A 17,500-nucleotide genomic window follows, 5' to 3' on the forward strand; every position below is an offset into this window, starting at 1 on the left:
AGTCAATGAAACTCCAGGGCTATTGATCTGGTCAGTTAAGTAGCACAGGGCTTTGTTAATCACTTTCAGCTGCTTTGGTGTTAATGAAATCAACAACAGGTGCACTGGACGGGCAACAATGAGATGACCCCCAAAAGAGAAATGGTTTTACAGGCGGAGGCCACTGACATACAGTTTTTTCCCTGCTCATCTTTTTATTTTTCAGAGCGTTTTTCACTAGTTTTGCATTTGGCTAGCGTCCGTGTCACTACTGGTAGCATGAGGCGATCCCTGGACCCTACAGAGGTTGCACAGGCAGTCTAACTCCTCCAGCATGGCACATCAATACATGCCATTGCCAGCAGGGTTGCTATGTCTCCCAGCATAGTCTCACGAGCGTGGAGGAGATTCCGGGAGACAGGCAGTTAATCTAGGAGAGCTGGACAGGGCCGTGGAAGGTCCTTAAGCCATCAGCAGGACCGGTATCTGCTTCTTTGTGCAAGGAGGAACAGGATGAGCACTGGCAGAGGCAGAGAAGATGATCTCCAGCATGTAAGTCCAGATATCCAGCATGCCACGTTTGTCCATTGAGATGTGACGTGCTTTAAAAGTGTTCCTTTCCTTGTTTTGAGCAGTGTTGTTTCTGTGGTAGCCCCGAAAAGCTGAGCGGTTGCGGTGGTTGTAGAGGAAAGTAAATGCGATTGTCAGAAGTGGGATTTGAACCCACGCCTCCATTTGGAGACCAGAACACACACACAATGTGAAGAGGGAACTCTTGAGTCTGGCGCCTTAGACCACTCGGCCATCCTGACAAGAGACACCGACTTCCCTGTCCTTCCTCTTGAAATGTCCTCTACACGTGGGGCTCTAGGAATCACTTAGCAACATGAAGGGGCTGTATTAACCCTGTGCACCTAGGACCTCTTGCAAATGACCTTCCTAAAGCATGACCTTGGCACCAAGTCAAAATTTTCACATCTTGTCTAGCAAATCCACTGGAGCAAAGCGAGTATTGGAAAAGGTCAGAGGTCAACCTTAACCGGTGGCCTAGTCCGCATGCCACAAAGTTGAGCAAGAGCTGCGGCAGACCGCATGGCCTAATGGATAAGGCGTCTGACTTCGGATCAGAAGATTGAGGGTTCAAGTCCCTTTGTGGTCGGTGTCTTTGTTGCTCTTCAATTCCACTGGCCCTTACTTGTGAAATTCTCACTCCATTTATTCTTGGCCCAAGCACAAGTGTCACATTTAACAGCATGGCCTGGCAAAGCTCTCACAACTCTCTGATCTTCATGAACCCTGCTCCAAAAAATTCAAGGAAGACTTTTTACTCAGAGTATAGTATCAAGTCAATGAAACTCCAGGGCTATTGATCTGGTTAGTTAAGTAGCACAGGGCTTTGTTAATCACTTTCAGCTGCTTTGGTGTTAATGAAATCAACAACAGGTGCACTGGACGGGCAACAATGAGATGACCCCCAAAAGAGAAATGGTTTTACAGGCGGAGGCCACTGACATACAGTTTTTTCCCTGCTCATCTTTTTATTTTTCAGAGCGTTTTTCACTAGTTTTGCATTTGGCTAGCGTCCGTGTCACTACTGGTAGCATGAGGCGATCCCTGGACCCTACAGAGGTTGCACAGGCAATCTAACCCCTCCAGCATGGCACATCAATACATGCCATTGCCAGCAGGGTTGCTATGTCTCCCAGCATAGTCTCACGAGCGTGGAGGAGATTCCGGGAGACAGTCAGTTAATCTAGGAGAGCTGGACAGGGCCGTGGAAGGTCCTTAAGCCATCAGCAGGAGCGGTATCTGCTTCTTTGTGCAAGGAGGAACAGGATGAGCACTGGCAGAGGCAGAGAAGATGATCTCCAGCATGTAAGTCCAGATATCCAGCATGCCACGTTTGTCCATTGAGATGTGACATGCTTTAAAAGTGTTCCTTTCCTTGTTTTGAGCAGTGTTGTTTCTGTGGTAGCCCCAAAAAGCTGAGCGGTTGCGTTGGTTGTAGAGGAAAGTAAATGTGATTGTCAGAAGTGGGATTTGAACCCACGCCTCCATTTGGAGACCAGAACACACACGCAATGTGAAGAGGGAACTCTTGAGTCTGGCGCCTTAGACCACTCGGCCATCCTGACAAGAGACACCGACTTCCCTGTCCTTCCTCTTGAAATGTCCTCTACACGTGGGGCTCTAGGAATCACTTAGCAACATGAAGGGGCTGTATTAACCCTGTGCACCTAGGACCTCTTGCAAATGACCTTCCTAAAGCATGACCTTGGCACCAAGTCAAACTTTTCACATCTTGTCTAGCAAATCCACTGGAGCAAAGCGAGTATTGGAAAAGGTCAGAGGTCAACCTTAACCGGTGGCCTAGTCCGCATGCCACAAAGTTGAGCAAGAGCTGCGGCAGACCGCGTGGCCTAATGGATAAGGCGTCTGACTTCGGATCAGAAGATTGAGGGTTCAAGTCCCTTCGTGGTCGGTGTCTTTGTTGCTCTTCAATTCCACTGGCCCTTACTTGTGAAATTCTCACTCCATTTATTCTTGGCCCAAGCACAAGTGTCACATTTAACAGCATGGCCTGGCAAAGCTCTCACAACTCTCTGATCTTCATGAACCCTGCTCCAAAAAATTCAAGGAAGACTTTTTACTCAGAGTATAGTATCAAGTCAATGAAACTCCAGGGCTATTGATCTGGTCAGTTAAGTAGCACAGGGCTTTGTTAATCACTTTCAGCTGCTTTGGTGTTAATGAAATCAACAACAGGTGCACTGGACGGGCAACAATGAGATGACCCCCAAAAGAGAAATGGTTTTACAGGCGGAGGCCACTGACATACAGTTTTTTCCCTGCTCATCTTTTTATTTTTCAGAGCGTTTTTCACTAGTTTTGCATTTGGCTAGCGTCCGTGTCACTACTGGTAGCATGAGGCGATCCCTGGACCCTACAGAGGTTGCACAGGCAGTCTAACTCCTCCAGCATGGCACATCAATACATGCCATTGCCAGCAGGGTTGCTATGTCTCCCAGCATAGTCTCACGAGCGTGGAGGAGATTCCGGGAGACAGGCAGTTAATCTAGGAGAGCTGGACAGGGCCGTGGAAGGTCCTTAAGCCATCAGCAGGACCGGTATCTGCTTCTTTGTGCAAGGAGGAACAGGATGAGCACTGGCAGAGGCAGAGAAGATGATCTCCAGCATGTAAGTCCAGATATCCAGCATGCCACGTTTGTCCATTGAGATGTGACGTGCTTTAAAAGTGTTCCTTTCCTTGTTTTGAGCAGTGTTGTTTCTGTGGTAGCCCCGAAAAGCTGAGCGGTTGCGGTGGTTGTAGAGGAAAGTAAATGCGATTGTCAGAAGTGGGATTTGAACCCACGCCTCCATTTGGAGACCAGAACACACACACAATGTGAAGAGGGAACTCTTGAGTCTGGCGCCTTAGACCACTCGGCCATCCTGACAAGAGACACCGACTTCCCTGTCCTTCCTCTTGAAATGTCCTCTACACGTGGGGCTCTAGGAATCACTTAGCAACATGAAGGGGCTGTATTAACCCTGTGCACCTAGGACCTCTTGCAAATGACCTTCCTAAAGCATGACCTTGGCACCAAGTCAAAATTTTCACATCTTGTCTAGCAAATCCACTGGAGCAAAGCGAGTATTGGAAAAGGTCAGAGGTCAACCTTAACCGGTGGCCTAGTCCGCATGCCACAAAGTTGAGCAAGAGCTGCGGCAGACCGCATGGCCTAATGGATAAGGCGTCTGACTTCGGATCAGAAGATTGAGGGTTCAAGTCCCTTTGTGGTCGGTGTCTTTGTTGCTCTTCAATTCCACTGGCCCTTACTTGTGAAATTCTCACTCCATTTATTCTTGGCCCAAGCACAAGTGTCACATTTAACAGCATGGCCTGGCAAAGCTCTCACAACTCTCTGATCTTCATGAACCCTGCTCCAAAAAATTCAAGGAAGACTTTTTACTCAGAGTATAGTATCAAGTCAATGAAACTCCAGGGCTATTGATCTGGTTAGTTAAGTAGCACAGGGCTTTGTTAATCACTTTCAGCTGCTTTGGTGTTAATGAAATCAACAACAGGTGCACTGGACGGGCAATAATGAGATGACCCCCAAAAGAGAAATGGTTTTACAGGCGGAGGCCACTGACATACAGTTTTTTCCCTGCTCATCTTTTTATTTTTCAGAGCGTTTTTCACTAGTTTTGCATTTGGCTAGCGTCCGTGTCACTACTGGTAGCATGAGGCGATCCCTGGACCCTACAGAGGTTGCACAGGCAATCTAACCCCTCCAGCATGGCACATCAATACATGCCATTGCCAGCAGGGTTGCTATGTCTCCCAGCATAGTCTCACGAGCGTGGAGGAGATTCCGGGAGACAGTCAGTTAATCTAGGAGAGCTGGACAGGGCCGTGGAAGGTCCTTAAGCCATCAGCAGGAGCGGTATCTGCTTCTTTGTGCAAGGAGGAACAGGATGAGCACTGGCAGAGGCAGAGAAGATGATCTCCAGCATGTAAGTCCAGATATCCAGCATGCCACGTTTGTCCATTGAGATGTGACATGCTTTAAAAGTGTTCCTTTCCTTGTTTTGAGCAGTGTTGTTTCTGTGGTAGCCCCAAAAAGCTGAGCGGTTGCGTTGGTTGTAGAGGAAAGTAAATGTGATTGTCAGAAGTGGGATTTGAACCCACGCCTCCATTTGGAGACCAGAACACACACGCAATGTGAAGAGAGAACTCTTGAGTCTGGCGCCTTAGACCACTCGGCCATCCTGACAAGAGACACCGACTTCCCTGTCCTTCCTCTTGAAATGTCCTCTACACGTGGGGCTCTAGGAATCACTTAGCAACATGAAGGGGCTGTATTAACCCTGTGCACCTAGGACCTCTTGCAAATGACCTTCCTAAAGCATGACCTTGGCACCAAGTCAAACTTTTCACATCTTGTCTAGCAAATCCACTGGAGCAAAGCGAGTATTGGAAAAGGTCAGAGGTCAACCTTAACCGGTGGCCTAGTCCGCATGCCACAAAGTTGAGCAAGAGCTGCAGCAGACCGCGTGGCCTAATGGATAAGGCGTCTGACTTCGGATCAGAAGATTGAGGGTTCAAGTCCCTTCGTGGTCGGTGTCTTTGTTGCTCTTCAATTCCACTGGCCCTTACTTGTGAAATTCTCACTCCATTTATTCTTGGCCCAAGCACAAGTGTCACATTTAACAGCATGGCCTGGCAAAGCTCTCACAACTCTCTGATCTTCATGAACCCTGCTCCAAAAAATTCAAGGAAGACTTTTTACTCAGAGTATAGTATCAAGTCAATGAAACTCCAGGGCTATTGATCTGGTCAGTTAAGTAGCACAGGGCTTTGTTAATCACTTTCAGCTGCTTTGGTGTTAATGAAATCAACAACAGGTGCACTGGACGGGCAACAATGAGATGACCCCCAAAAGAGAAATGGTTTTACAGGCGGAGGCCACTGACATACAGTTTTTTCCCTGCTCATCTTTTTATTTTTCAGAGCGTTTTTCACTAGTTTTGCATTTGGCTAGCGTCCGTGTCACTACTGGTAGCATGAGGCGATCCCTGGACCCTACAGAGGTTGCACAGGCAGTCTAACTCCTCCAGCATGGCACATCAATACATGCCATTGCCAGCAGGGTTGCTATGTCTCCCAGCATAGTCTCACGAGCGTGGAGGAGATTCCGGGAGAAAGGCAGTTAATCTAGGAGAGCTGGACAGGGCCGTGGAAGGTCCTTAAGCCATCAGCAGGAGCGGTATCTGCTTCTTTGTGCAAGGAGGAACAGGATGAGCACTGGCAGAGGCAGAGAAGATGATCTCCAGCATGTAAGTCCAGATATCCAGCATGCCACGTTTGTGATTTGAGATGTGACGTGCTTTAAAAGTGTTCCTTTCCTTGTTTTGAGCAGTGTTGTTTCTGTGGTAGCCCCGAAAAGCTGAGCGGTTGAGGTGGTTGTAGAGGAAAGTAAATGCGATTGTCAGAAGTGGGATTTGAACCCACGCCTCCATTTGGAGACCAGAACACACACGCAATGTGAAGAGGGAACTCTTGAGTCTGGCGCCTTAGACCACTCGGCCATCCTGACAAGAGACACTGACTTCCCTGTCCTTCCTCTTGAAATGTCCTCTACACGTGGGGCTCTAGGAATCACTTAGCAACATGAAGGGGCTGTATTAACCCTGTGCACCTAGGACCTCTTGCAAATGACCTTCCTAAAGCATGACCTTGGCACCAAGTCAAACTTTTCACATCTTGTCTAGCAAATCCACTGGAGCAAAGCGAGTATTGGAAAAGGTCAGAGGTCAACCTTAACCGGTGGCCTAGTCCACATGCCACAAAGTTGAGCAAGAGCTGCGGCAGACCGCGTGGCCTAATGGATAAGGCGTCTGACTTCGGATCAGAAGATTAAGGGTTCAAGTCCCTTCGTGGTCGGTGTCTTTGTTGCTCTTCAATTCCACTGGCCCTTACTTGTGAAATTCTCACTCCATTTATTCTTGGCCCAAGCACAAGTGTCACATTTAACAGCATGGCCTGGCAAAGCTCTCACAACTCTCTGATCTTCATGAACCCTGCTCCAAAAAATTCAAGGAAGACTTTTTACTCAGAGTATAGTATCAAGTCAATGAAACTCCAGGGCTATTGATCTGGTCAGTTAAGTAGCACAGGGCTTTGTTAATCACTTTCAGCTGCTTTGGTGTTAATGAAATCAACAACAGGTGCACTGGACGGGCAACAATGAGATGACCCCCAAAAGAGAAATGGTTTTACAGGCGGAGGCCACTGACATACAGTTTTTTCCCTGCTCATCTTTTTATTTTTCAGAGCGTTTTTCACTAGTTTTGCATTTGGCTAGCGTCCGTGTCACTACTGGTAGCATGAGGCGATCCCTGGACCCTACAGAGGTTGCACAGGCAGTCTAACTCCTCCAGCATGGCACATCAATACATGCCATTGCCAGCAGGGTTGCTATGTCTCCCAGCATAGTCTCACGAGCGTGGAGGAGATTCCGGGAGACAGGCAGTTAATCTAGGAGAGCTGGACAGGGCCGTGGAAGGTCCTTAAGCCATCAGCAGGACCGGTATCTGCTTCTTTGTGCAAGGAGGAACAGGATGAGCACTGGCAGAGGCAGAGAAGATAATCTCCAGCATGTAAGTCCAGATATCCAGCATGCCACGTTTGTCCATTGAGATGTGACGTGCTTTAAAAGTGTTCCTTTCCTTGTTTTGAGCAGTGTTGTTTCTGTGGTAGCCCCGAAAAGCTGAGCAGTTGCAGTGGTTGTAGAGGAAAGTAAATGTGATTGTCAGAAGTGGGATTTGAACCCACGCCTCCATTTGGAGACCAGAACACACATGCAACGTGAAGAGAGAACTCTTGAGTCTGGCGCCTTAGACCACTCGGCCATCCTGACAAGAGACACCGACTTCCCTGTCCTTCCTCTTGAAATGTCCTCTACACGTGGGGCTCTAGGAATCACTTAGCAACATGAAGGGGCTGTATTAACCCTGTGCACCTAGGACCTCTTGCAAATGACCTTCCTAAAGCATGACCTTGGCACCAAGTCAAACTTTTCACATCTTGTCTAGCAAATCCACTGGAGCAAAGCGAGTATTGGAAAAGGTCAGAGGTCAACCTTAACCGGTGGCCTAGTCCGCATGCCACAAAGTTGAGCAAGAGCTGCGGCAGACCGCGCGGCCTAATGGATAAGGCGTCTGACTTCGGATCAGAAGATTGAGGGTTCAAGTCCCTTCGTGGTTGGTGTCTTTGTTGCTCTTCAATTCCACTGGCCCTTACTTGTGAAATTCTCACTCCATTTATTCTTGGCCCAAGCACAAGTGTCACATTTAACAGCATGGCCTGGCAAAGCTCTCACAACTCTCTGATCTTCATGAACCCTGCTCCAAAAAATTCAAGGAAGACTTTTTACTCAGAGTATAGTATCAAGTCAATGAAACTCCAGGGCTATTGATCTGGTCAGTTAAGTAGCACAGGGCTTTGTTAATCACTTTCAGCTGCTTTGGTGTTAATGAAATCAACAACAGGTGCACTGGACGGGCAACAATGAGATGACCCCCAAAAGAGAAATGGTTTTACAGGCGGAGGCCACTGACATACAGTTTTTTCCCTGCTCATCTTTTTATTTTTCAGAGCGTTTTTCACTAGTTTTGCATTTGGCTAGCGTCCGTGTCACTACTGGTAGCATGAGGCGATCCCTGGACCCTACAGAGGTTGCACAGGCAGTCTAACTCCTCCAGCATGGCACATCAATACATGCCATTGCCAGCAGGGTTGCTATGTCTCCCAGCATAGTCTCACGAGCGTGGAGGAGATTCCGGGAGACAGGCAGTTAATCTAGGAGAGCTGGACAGGGCCGTGGAAGGTCCTTAAGCCATCAGCAGGAGCGGTATCTGCTTCTTTGTGCAAGGAGGAACAGGATGAGCACTGGCAGAGGCAGAGAAGATGATCTCCAGCATGTAAGTCCAGATATCCAGCATGCCACGTTTGTCCATTGAGATGTGACGTGCTTTAAAAGTGTTCCTTTCCTTGTTTTGAGCAGTGTTGTTTCTGTGGTAGCCCCGAAAAGCTGAGCGGTTGCGGTGGTTGTAGAGGAAAGTAAATGTGATTGTCAGAAGTGGGATTTGAACCCACGCCTCCATTTGGAGACCAGAACACACACGCAATGTGAAGAAGGGAACTCTTGAGTCTGGCGCCTTAGACCACTCGGCCATCCTGACAAGAGACACCAACTTCCCTGTCCTTCCTCTTGAAATGTTCTCTACACGTGGGGCTCTAGGAATCACTTAGCAACATGAAGGGGCTGTATTAACCCTGTGCACCTAGGACCTCTTGCAAATGACCTTCCTAAAGCATGACCTTGGCACCAAGTCAAACTTTTCACATCTTGTCTAGCAAATCCACTGGAGCAAAGCGAGTATTGGAAAAGGTCAGAGGTCAATCTTAACCGGTGGCCTAGTCCGCATGCCACAAAGTTGAGCAAGAGCTGCGGCAGACCGCGTGGCCTAATGGATAAGGCGTCTGACTTCGGATCAGAAGATTGAGGGTTCAAGTCCCTTCGTGGTCGGTGTCTTTGTTGCTCTTCAATTCCACTGGCCCTTACTTGTGAAATTCTCACTCCATTTATTCTTGGCCCAAGCACAAGTGTCACATTTAACAGCATGGCCTGGCAAAGCTCTCACAACTCTCTGATCTTCATGAACCCTGCTCCAAAAAATTCAAGGAAGACTTTTTACTCAGAGTATAGTATCAAGTCAATGAAACTCCAGGGCTATTGATCTGGTCAGTTAAGTAGCACAGGGCTTTGTTAATCACTTTCAGCTGCTTTGGTGTTAATGAAATCAACAACAGGTGCACTGGACGGGCAACAATGAGATGACCCCCAAAAGAGAAATGGTTTTACAGGCGGAGGCCACTGACATACAGTTTTTTCCCTGCTCATCTTTTTATTTTTCAGAGCGTTTTTCACTAGTTTTGCATTTGGCTAGCGTCCGTGTCACTACTGGTAGCATGAGGCGATCCCTGGACCCTACAGAGGTTGCACAGGCAGTCTAACTCCTCCAGCATGGCACATCAATACATGCCATTGCCAGCAGGGTTGCTATGTCTCCCAGCATAGTCTCACGAGCGTGGAGGAGATTCCGGGAGACAGGCAGTTAATCTAGGAGAGCTGGACAGGGCCGTGGAAGGTCCTTAAGCCATCAGCAGGACCGGTATCTGCTTCTTTGTGCAAGGAGGAACAGGATGAGCACTGGCAGAGGCAGAGAAGATGATCTCCAGCATGTAAGTCCAGATATCCAGCATGCCACGTTTGTCCATTGAGATGTGACGTGCTTTAAAAGTGTTCCTTTCCTTGTTTTGAGCAGTGTTGTTTCTGTGGTAGCCCCAAAAAGCTGAGCGGTTGCGGTGGTTGTAGAGGAAAGTAAATGTGATTGTCAGAAGTGGGATTTGAACCCACGCCTCCATTTGGAGACCAGAACACACACGCAATGTGAAGAGGGAACTCTTAAGTCTGGCGCCTTAGACCACTCGGCCATCTTGACAAGAGACACCGACTTCCCTGTCCTTCCTCTTGAAATGTCCTCTACACGTGGGGCTCTAGGAATCACTTAGCAACATGAAGGGGCTGTATTAACCCTGTGCACCTAGGACCTCTTGCAAATGACCTTCCTAAAGCATGACCTTGGCACCAAGTCAAACTTTTCACATCTTGTCTAGCAAATCCACTGGAGCAAAGCGAGTATTGGAAAAGGTCAGAGGTCAACCTTAACCGGTGGCCTAGTCCGCATGCCACAAAGTTGAGCAAGAGCTGCGGCAGACCGCGTGGCCTAATGGATAAGGCGTCTGACTTCGGATCAGAAGATTGAGGGTTCAAGTCCCTTCGTGGTCGGTGTCTTTGTTGCTCTTCAATTCCACTGGCCCTTACTTGTGAAATTCTCACTCCATTTATTCTTGGCCCAAGCACAAGTGTCACATTTAACAGCATGGCCTGGCAAAGCTCTCACAACTCTCTGATCTTCATGAACCCTGCTCCAAAAAATTCAAGGAAGACTTTTTACTCAGAGTATAGTATCAAGTCAATGAAACTCCAGGGCTATTGATCTGGTCAGTTAAGTAGCACAGGGCTTTGTTAATCACTTTCAGCTGCTTTGGTGTTAATGAAATCAACAACAGGTGCACTGGACGGGCAACAATGAGATGACCCCCAAAAGAGAAATGGTTTTACAGGCGGAGGCCACTGACATACAGTTTTTTCCCTGCTCATCTTTTTATTTTTCAGAGCGTTTTTCACTAGTTTTGCATTTGGCTAGCGTCCGTGTCACTACTGGTAGCATGAGGCGATCCCTGGACCCTACAGAGGTTGCACAGGCAGTCTAACTCCTCCAGCATGGCACATCAATACATGCCATTGCCAGCAGGGTTGCTATGTCTCCCAGCATAGTCTCACGAGCGTGGAGGAGATTCCGGGAGACAGGCAGTTAATCTAGGAGAGCTGGACAGGGCCGTGGAAGGTCCTTAAGCCATCAGCAGGAGCGGTATCTGCTTCTTTGTGCAAGGAGGAACAGGATGAGCACTGGCAGAGGCAGAGAAGATGATCTCCAGCATGTAAGTCCAGATATCCAGCATGCCACGTTTGTCCATTGAGATGTGACGTGCTTTAAAAGTGTTCCTTTCCTTGTTTTGAGCAGTGTTGTTTCTGTGGTCGCCCCAAAAAGCTGAGCAGTTGCGGTGGTTGTAGAGGAAAGTAAATGTGATTGTCAGAAGTGGGATTTGAACCCACGCCTCCATTTGGAGACCAGAACACACACGCAATGTGAAGAGGGAACTCTTGAGTCTGGCGCCTTAGACCACTCGGCCATCCTGACAAGAGACACCGACTTCCCTGTCCTTCCTCTTGAAATGTCCTCTACACGTGGGGCTCTAGGAATCACTTAGCAACATGAAGGGGCTGTATTAACCCTGTGCACCTAGGACCTCTTGCAAATGACCTTCCTAAAGCATGACCTTGGCACCAAGTCAAACTTTTCACATCTTGTCTAGCAAATCCACTGGAGCAAAGCGAGTATTGGAAAAGGTCAGAGGTCAACCTTAACCGGTGGCCTAGTCCGCATGCCACAAAGTTGAGCAAGAGCTGCGGCAGACCGCATGGCCTAATGGATAAGGCGTCTGACTTCGGATCAGAAGATTGAGGGTTCAAGTCCCTTTGTGGTCGGTGTCTTTGTTGCTCTTCAATTCCACTGGCCCTTACTTGTGAAATTCTCACTCCATTTATTCTTGGCCCAAGCACAAGTGTCACATTTAACAGCATGGCCTGGCAAAGCTCTCACAACTCTCTGATCTTCATGAACCCTGCTCCAAAAAATTCAAGGAAGACTTTTTACTCAGAGTATAGTATCAAGTCAATGAAACTCCAGGGCTATTGATCTGGTTAGTTAAGTAGCACAGGGCTTTGTTAATCACTTTCAGCTGCTTTGGTGTTAATGAAATCAACAACAGGTGCACTGGACGGGCAATAATGAGATGACCCCCAAAAGAGAAATGGTTTTACAGGCGGAGGCCACTGACATACAGTTTTTTCCCTGCTCATCTTTTTATTTTTCAGAGCGTTTTTCACTAGTTTTGCATTTGGCTAGCGTCCGTGTCACTACTGGTAGCATGAGGCGATCCCTGGACCCTACAGAGGTTGCACAGGCAATCTAACCCCTCCAGCATGGCACATCAATACATGCCATTGCCAGCAGGGTTGCTATGTCTCCCAGCATAGTCTCACGAGCGTGGAGGAGATTCCGGGAGACAGTCAGTTAATCTAGGAGAGCTGGACAGGGCCGTGGAAGGTCCTTAAGCCATCAGCAGGAGCGGTATCTGCTTCTTTGTGCAAGGAGGAACAGGATGAGCACTGGCAGAGGCAGAGAAGATGATCTCCAGCATGTAAGTCCAGATATCCAGCATGCCACGTTTGTCCATTGAGATGTGACATGCTTTAAAAGTGTTCCTTTCCTTGTTTTGAGCAGTGTTGTTTCTGTGGTAGCCCCAAAAAGCTGAGCGGTTGCGTTGGTTGTAGAGGAAAGTAAATGTGATTGTCAGAAGTGGGATTTGAACCCACGCCTCCATTTGGAGACCAGAACACACACGCAATGTGAAGAGGGAACTCTTGAGTCTGGCGCCTTAGACCACTCGGCCATCCTGACAAGAGACACCGACTTCCCTGTCCTTCCTCTTGAAATGTCCTCTACACGTGGGGCTCTAGGAATCACTTAGCAACATGAAGGGGCTGTATTAACCCTGTGCACCTAGGACCTCTTGCAAATGACCTTCCTAAAGCATGACCTTGGCACCAAGTCAAACTTTTCACATCTTGTCTAGCAAATCCACTGGAGCAAAGCGAGTATTGGAAAAGGTCAGAGGTCAACCTTAACCGGTGGCCTAGTCCGCATGCCACAAAGTTGAGCAAGAGCTGCAGCAGACCGCGTGGCCTAATGGATAAGGCGTCTGACTTCGGATCAGAAGATTGAGGGTTCAAGTCCCTTCGTGGTCGGTGTCTTTGTTGCTCTTCAATTCCACTGGCCCTTACTTGTGAAATTCTCACTCCATTTATTCTTGGCCCAAGCACAAGTGTCACATTTAACAGCATGGCCTGGCAAAGCTCTCACAACTCTCTGATCTTCATGAACCCTGCTCCAAAAAATTCAAGGAAGACTTTTTACTCAGAGTATAGTATCAAGTCAATGAAACTCCAGGGCTATTGATCTGGTCAGTTAAGTAGCACAGGGCTTTGTTAATCACTTTCAGCTGCTTTGGTGTTAATGAAATCAACAACAGGTGCACTGGACGGGCAACAATGAGATGACCCCCAAAAGAGAAATGGTTTTACAGGCGGAGGCCACTGACATACAGTTTTTTCCCTGCTCATCTTTTTATTTTTCAGAGCGTTTTTCACTAGTTTTGCATTTGGCTAGCGTCCGTGTCACTACTGGTAGCATGAGGCGATCCCTGGACCCTACAGAGGTTGCACAGGCAGTCTAACTCCTCCAGCATGGCACATCAATACATGCCATTGCCAGCAGGGTTGCTATGTCTCCCAGCATAGTCTCACGAGCGTGGAGGAGATTCCGGGAGAAAGGCAGTTAATCTAGGAGAGCTGGACAGGGCCGTGGAAGGTCCTTAAGCCATCAGCAGGAGCGGTATCTGCTTCTTTGTGCAAGGAGGAACAGGATGAGCACTGGCAGAGGCAGAGAAGATGATCTCCAGCATGTAAGTCCAGATATCCAGCATGCCACGTTTGTGATTTGAGATGTGACGTGCTTTAAAAGTGTTCCTTTCCTTGTTTTGAGCAGTGTTGTTTCTGTGGTAGCCCCGAAAAGCTGAGCGGTTGAGGTGGTTGTAGAGGAAAGTAAATGCGATTGTCAGAAGTGGGATTTGAACCCACGCCTCCATTTGGAGACCAGAACACACACGCAATGTGAAGAGGGAACTCTTGAGTCTGGCGCCTTAGACCACTCGGCCATCCTGACAAGAGACACTGACTTCCCTGTCCTTCCTCTTGAAATGTCCTCTACACGTGGGGCTCTAGGAATCACTTAGCAACATGAAGGGGCTGTATTAACCCTGTGCACCTAGGACCTCTTGCAAATGACCTTCCTAAAGCATGACCTTGGCACCAAGTCAAACTTTTCACATCTTGTCTAGCAAATCCACTGGAGCAAAGCGAGTATTGGAAAAGGTCAGAGGTCAACCTTAACCGGTGGCCTAGTCCACATGCCACAAAGTTGAGCAAGAGCTGCGGCAGACCGCGTGGCCTAATGGATAAGGCGTCTGACTTCGGATCAGAAGATTAAGGGTTCAAGTCCCTTCGTGGTCGGTGTCTTTGTTGCTCTTCAATTCCACTGGCCCTTACTTGTGAAATTCTCACTCCATTTATTCTTGGCCCAAGCACAAGTGTCACATTTAACAGCATGGCCTGGCAAAGCTCTCACAACTCTCTGATCTTCATGAACCCTGCTCCAAAAAATTCAAGGAAGACTTTTTACTCAGAGTATAGTATCAAGTCAATGAAACTCCAGGGCTATTGATCTGGTCAGTTAAGTAGCACAGGGCTTTGTTAATCACTTTCAGCTGCTTTGGTGTTAATGAAATCAACAACAGGTGCACTGGACGGGCAACAATGAGATGACCCCCAAAAGAGAAATGGTTTTACAGGCGGAGGCCACTGACATACAGTTTTTTCCCTGCTCATCTTTTTATTTTTCAGAGCGTTTTTCACTAGTTTTGCATTTGGCTAGCGTCCGTGTCACTACTGGTAGCATGAGGCGATCCCTGGACCCTACAGAGGTTGCACAGGCAGTCTAACTCCTCCAGCATGGCACATCAATACATGCCATTGCCAGCAGGGTTGCTATGTCTCCCAGCATAGTCTCACGAGCGTGGAGGAGATTCCGGGAGACAGGCAGTTAATCTAGGAGAGCTGGACAGGGCCGTGGAAGGTCCTTAAGCCATCAGCAGGACCGGTATCTGCTTCTTTGTGCAAGGAGGAACAGGATGAGCACTGGCAGAGGCAGAGAAGATAATCTCCAGCATGTAAGTCCAGATATCCAGCATGCCACGTTTGTCCATTGAGATGTGACGTGCTTTAAAAGTGTTCCTTTCCTTGTTTTGAGCAGTGTTGTTTCTGTGGTAGCCCCGAAAAGCTGAGCAGTTGCAGTGGTTGTAGAGGAAAGTAAATGTGATTGTCAGAAGTGGGATTTGAACCCACGCCTCCATTTGGAGACCAGAACACACATGCAACGTGAAGAGAGAACTCTTGAGTCTGGCGCCTTAGACCACTCGGCCATCCTGACAAGAGACACCGACTTCCCTGTCCTTCCTCTTGAAATGTCCTCTACACGTGGGGCTCTAGGAATCACTTAGCAACATGAAGGGGCTGTATTAACCCTGTGCACCTAGGACCTCTTGCAAATGACCTTCCTAAAGCATGACCTTGGCACCAAGTCAAACTTTTCACATCTTGTCTAGCAAATCCACTGGAGCAAAGCGAGTATTGGAAAAGGTCAGAGGTCAACCTTAACCGGTGGCCTAGTCCGCATGCCACAAAGTTGAGCAAGAGCTGCGGCAGACCGCGCGGCCTAATGGATAAGGCGTCTGACTTCGGATCAGAAGATTGAGGGTTCAAGTCCCTTCGTGGTTGGTGTCTTTGTTGCTCTTCAATTCCACTGGCCCTTACTTGTGAAATTCTCACTCCATTTATTCTTGGCCCAAGCACAAGTGTCACATTTAACAGCATGGCCTGGCAAAGCTCTCACAACTCTCTGATCTTCATGAACCCTGCTCCAAAAAATTCAAGGAAGACTTTTTACTCAGAGTATAGTATCAAGTCAATGAAACTCCAGGGCTATTGATCTGGTCAGTTAAGTAGCACAGGGCTTTGTTAATCACTTTCAGCTGCTTTGGTGTTAATGAAATCAACAACAGGTGCACTGGACGGGCAACAATTAGATGACCCCCAAAAGAGAAATGGTTTTACAGGCGGAGGCCACTGACATACAGTTTTTTCCCTGCTCATCTTTTTATTTTTCAGAGCGTTTTTCACTAGTTTTGCATTTGGCTAGCGTCCGTGTCACTACTGGTAGCATGAGGCGATCCCTGGACCCTACAGAGGTTGCACAGGCAGTCTAACTCCTCCAGCATGGCACATCAATACATGCCATTGCCAGCAGGGTTGCTATGTCTCCCAGCATAGTCTCACGAGCGTGGAGGAGATTCCGGGAGACAGGCAGTTAATCTAGGAGAGCTGGACAGGGCCGTGGAAGGTCCTTAAGCCATCAGCAGGAGCGGTATCTGCTTCTTTGTGCAAGGAGGAACAGGATGAGCACTGGCAGAGGCAGAGAAGATGATCTCCAGCATGTAAGTCCAGATATCCAGCATGCCACGTTTGTCCATTGAGATGTGACGTGCTTTAAAAGTGTTCCTTTCCTTGTTTTGAGCAGTGTTGTTTCTGTGGTAGCCCCGAAAAGCTGAGCGGTTGCGGTGGTTGTAGAGGAAAGTAAATGTGATTGTCAGAAGTGGGATTTGAACCCACGCCTCCATTTGGAGACCAGAACACACACGCAATGTGAAGAAGGGAACTCTTGAGTCTGGCGCCTTAGACCACTCGGCCATCCTGACAAGAGACACCAACTTCCCTGTCCTTCCTCTTGAAATGTTCTCTACACGTGGGGCTCTAGGAATCACTTAGCAACATGAAGGGGCTGTATTAACCCTGTGCACCTAGGACCTCTTGCAAATGACCTTCCTAAAGCATGACCTTGGCACCAAGTCAAACTTTTCACATCTTGTCTAGCAAATCCACTGGAGCAAAGCGAGTATTGGAAAAGGTCAGAGGTCAATCTTAACCGGTGGCCTAGTCCGCATGCCACAAAGTTGAGCAAGAGCTGCGGCAGACCGCGTGGCCTAATGGATAAGGCGTCTGACTTCGGATCAGAAGATTGAGGGTTCAAGTCCCTTCGTGGTCGGTGTCTTTGTTGCTCTTCAATTCCACTGGCCCTTACTTGTGAAATTCTCACTCCATTTATTCTTGGCCCAAGCACAAGTGTCACATTTAACAGCATGGCCTGGCAAAGCTCTCACAACTCTCTGATCTTCATGAACCCTGCTCCAAAAAATTCAAGGAAGACTTTTTACTCAGAGTATAGTATCAAGTCAATGAAACTCCAGGGCTATTGATCTGGTCAGTTAAGTAGCACAGGGCTTTGTTAATCACTTTCAGCTGCTTTGGTGTTAATGAAATCAACAACAGGTGCACTGGACGGGCAACAATGAGATGACCCCCAAAAGAGAAATGGTTTTACAGGCGGAGGCCACTGACATACAGTTTTTTCCCTGCTCATCTTTTTATTTTTCAGAGCGTTTTTCACTAGTTTTGCATTTGGCTAGCGTCCGTGTCACTACTGGTAGCATGAGGCGATCCCTGGACCCTACAGAGGTTGCACAGGCAGT

At 48.1% G+C, this 17,500-nt stretch overlaps 24 non-coding genes across 24 annotated transcripts; 11 read left to right on the top strand and 13 right to left on the bottom strand.

The window, feature by feature from the left end:
• Nucleotides 1-681: 681 nt before the first annotated feature.
• Nucleotides 682-791, bottom strand: TRNAL-CAA (transfer RNA leucine (anticodon CAA)). The gene is made up of 2 exons: nt 754-791; nt 682-727 (listed from the first exon to the last, which is right to left on the bottom strand). It is a non-coding gene; the product is annotated as a tRNA-Leu (tRNA).
• A 274-nt stretch (nt 792-1,065) lies between these two features.
• On the top strand, nt 1,066-1,138 carry TRNAR-UCG (transfer RNA arginine (anticodon UCG)). The gene has a single exon. It is a non-coding gene; the product is annotated as a tRNA-Arg (tRNA).
• An 866-nt stretch (nt 1,139-2,004) lies between these two features.
• On the bottom strand, nt 2,005-2,114 carry TRNAL-CAA (transfer RNA leucine (anticodon CAA)). The gene is made up of 2 exons: nt 2,077-2,114; nt 2,005-2,050 (listed from the first exon to the last, which is right to left on the bottom strand). It is a non-coding gene; the product is annotated as a tRNA-Leu (tRNA).
• Nucleotides 2,115-2,388: 274 nt separating this feature from the next.
• On the top strand, nt 2,389-2,461 carry TRNAR-UCG (transfer RNA arginine (anticodon UCG)). The gene has a single exon. It is a non-coding gene; the product is annotated as a tRNA-Arg (tRNA).
• An 866-nt stretch (nt 2,462-3,327) lies between these two features.
• Nucleotides 3,328-3,437, bottom strand: TRNAL-CAA (transfer RNA leucine (anticodon CAA)). The gene is made up of 2 exons: nt 3,400-3,437; nt 3,328-3,373 (listed from the first exon to the last, which is right to left on the bottom strand). It is a non-coding gene; the product is annotated as a tRNA-Leu (tRNA).
• Nucleotides 3,438-3,711: 274 nt separating this feature from the next.
• Nucleotides 3,712-3,784, top strand: TRNAR-UCG (transfer RNA arginine (anticodon UCG)). The gene has a single exon. It is a non-coding gene; the product is annotated as a tRNA-Arg (tRNA).
• Nucleotides 3,785-4,650: 866 nt separating this feature from the next.
• TRNAL-CAA (transfer RNA leucine (anticodon CAA)) lies at nt 4,651-4,760 on the bottom strand. Its single transcript has 2 exons — nt 4,723-4,760; nt 4,651-4,696 (listed from the first exon to the last, which is right to left on the bottom strand). It is a non-coding gene; the product is annotated as a tRNA-Leu (tRNA).
• Nucleotides 4,761-5,034: 274 nt separating this feature from the next.
• Nucleotides 5,035-5,107, top strand: TRNAR-UCG (transfer RNA arginine (anticodon UCG)). The gene has a single exon. It is a non-coding gene; the product is annotated as a tRNA-Arg (tRNA).
• An 866-nt stretch (nt 5,108-5,973) lies between these two features.
• On the bottom strand, nt 5,974-6,083 carry TRNAL-CAA (transfer RNA leucine (anticodon CAA)). The gene is made up of 2 exons: nt 6,046-6,083; nt 5,974-6,019 (listed from the first exon to the last, which is right to left on the bottom strand). It is a non-coding gene; the product is annotated as a tRNA-Leu (tRNA).
• Nucleotides 6,084-6,357: 274 nt separating this feature from the next.
• TRNAR-UCG (transfer RNA arginine (anticodon UCG)) lies at nt 6,358-6,430 on the top strand. Its single transcript has one exon. It is a non-coding gene; the product is annotated as a tRNA-Arg (tRNA).
• Nucleotides 6,431-7,296: 866 nt separating this feature from the next.
• On the bottom strand, nt 7,297-7,406 carry TRNAL-CAA (transfer RNA leucine (anticodon CAA)). The gene is made up of 2 exons: nt 7,369-7,406; nt 7,297-7,342 (listed from the first exon to the last, which is right to left on the bottom strand). It is a non-coding gene; the product is annotated as a tRNA-Leu (tRNA).
• Nucleotides 7,407-8,619: 1,213 nt separating this feature from the next.
• Nucleotides 8,620-8,730, bottom strand: TRNAL-CAA (transfer RNA leucine (anticodon CAA)). Its single transcript has 2 exons — nt 8,693-8,730; nt 8,620-8,665 (listed from the first exon to the last, which is right to left on the bottom strand). It is a non-coding gene; the product is annotated as a tRNA-Leu (tRNA).
• Nucleotides 8,731-9,004: 274 nt separating this feature from the next.
• On the top strand, nt 9,005-9,077 carry TRNAR-UCG (transfer RNA arginine (anticodon UCG)). The gene has a single exon. It is a non-coding gene; the product is annotated as a tRNA-Arg (tRNA).
• Nucleotides 9,078-9,943: 866 nt separating this feature from the next.
• On the bottom strand, nt 9,944-10,053 carry TRNAL-UAA (transfer RNA leucine (anticodon UAA)). The gene is made up of 2 exons: nt 10,016-10,053; nt 9,944-9,989 (listed from the first exon to the last, which is right to left on the bottom strand). It is a non-coding gene; the product is annotated as a tRNA-Leu (tRNA).
• Nucleotides 10,054-10,327: 274 nt separating this feature from the next.
• On the top strand, nt 10,328-10,400 carry TRNAR-UCG (transfer RNA arginine (anticodon UCG)). The gene has a single exon. It is a non-coding gene; the product is annotated as a tRNA-Arg (tRNA).
• An 866-nt stretch (nt 10,401-11,266) lies between these two features.
• Nucleotides 11,267-11,376, bottom strand: TRNAL-CAA (transfer RNA leucine (anticodon CAA)). The gene is made up of 2 exons: nt 11,339-11,376; nt 11,267-11,312 (listed from the first exon to the last, which is right to left on the bottom strand). It is a non-coding gene; the product is annotated as a tRNA-Leu (tRNA).
• Nucleotides 11,377-11,650: 274 nt separating this feature from the next.
• On the top strand, nt 11,651-11,723 carry TRNAR-UCG (transfer RNA arginine (anticodon UCG)). Its single transcript has one exon. It is a non-coding gene; the product is annotated as a tRNA-Arg (tRNA).
• Nucleotides 11,724-12,589: 866 nt separating this feature from the next.
• Nucleotides 12,590-12,699, bottom strand: TRNAL-CAA (transfer RNA leucine (anticodon CAA)). The gene is made up of 2 exons: nt 12,662-12,699; nt 12,590-12,635 (listed from the first exon to the last, which is right to left on the bottom strand). It is a non-coding gene; the product is annotated as a tRNA-Leu (tRNA).
• Nucleotides 12,700-12,973: 274 nt separating this feature from the next.
• On the top strand, nt 12,974-13,046 carry TRNAR-UCG (transfer RNA arginine (anticodon UCG)). Its single transcript has one exon. It is a non-coding gene; the product is annotated as a tRNA-Arg (tRNA).
• Nucleotides 13,047-13,912: 866 nt separating this feature from the next.
• Nucleotides 13,913-14,022, bottom strand: TRNAL-CAA (transfer RNA leucine (anticodon CAA)). The gene is made up of 2 exons: nt 13,985-14,022; nt 13,913-13,958 (listed from the first exon to the last, which is right to left on the bottom strand). It is a non-coding gene; the product is annotated as a tRNA-Leu (tRNA).
• Nucleotides 14,023-14,296: 274 nt separating this feature from the next.
• Nucleotides 14,297-14,369, top strand: TRNAR-UCG (transfer RNA arginine (anticodon UCG)). The gene has a single exon. It is a non-coding gene; the product is annotated as a tRNA-Arg (tRNA).
• An 866-nt stretch (nt 14,370-15,235) lies between these two features.
• Nucleotides 15,236-15,345, bottom strand: TRNAL-CAA (transfer RNA leucine (anticodon CAA)). The gene is made up of 2 exons: nt 15,308-15,345; nt 15,236-15,281 (listed from the first exon to the last, which is right to left on the bottom strand). It is a non-coding gene; the product is annotated as a tRNA-Leu (tRNA).
• Nucleotides 15,346-16,558: 1,213 nt separating this feature from the next.
• On the bottom strand, nt 16,559-16,669 carry TRNAL-CAA (transfer RNA leucine (anticodon CAA)). The gene is made up of 2 exons: nt 16,632-16,669; nt 16,559-16,604 (listed from the first exon to the last, which is right to left on the bottom strand). It is a non-coding gene; the product is annotated as a tRNA-Leu (tRNA).
• A 274-nt stretch (nt 16,670-16,943) lies between these two features.
• TRNAR-UCG (transfer RNA arginine (anticodon UCG)) lies at nt 16,944-17,016 on the top strand. The gene has a single exon. It is a non-coding gene; the product is annotated as a tRNA-Arg (tRNA).
• Nucleotides 17,017-17,500: the final 484 nt, after the last annotated feature.

Source organism: Staurois parvus, unplaced genomic scaffold, assembly GCF_062004578.1.
Source record: "Staurois parvus isolate SC_StPar_1 unplaced genomic scaffold, SC_StPar_1.0 ptg000691l, whole genome shotgun sequence".
Classification (NCBI taxonomy): domain Eukaryota; kingdom Metazoa; phylum Chordata; class Amphibia; order Anura; family Ranidae; genus Staurois; species Staurois parvus.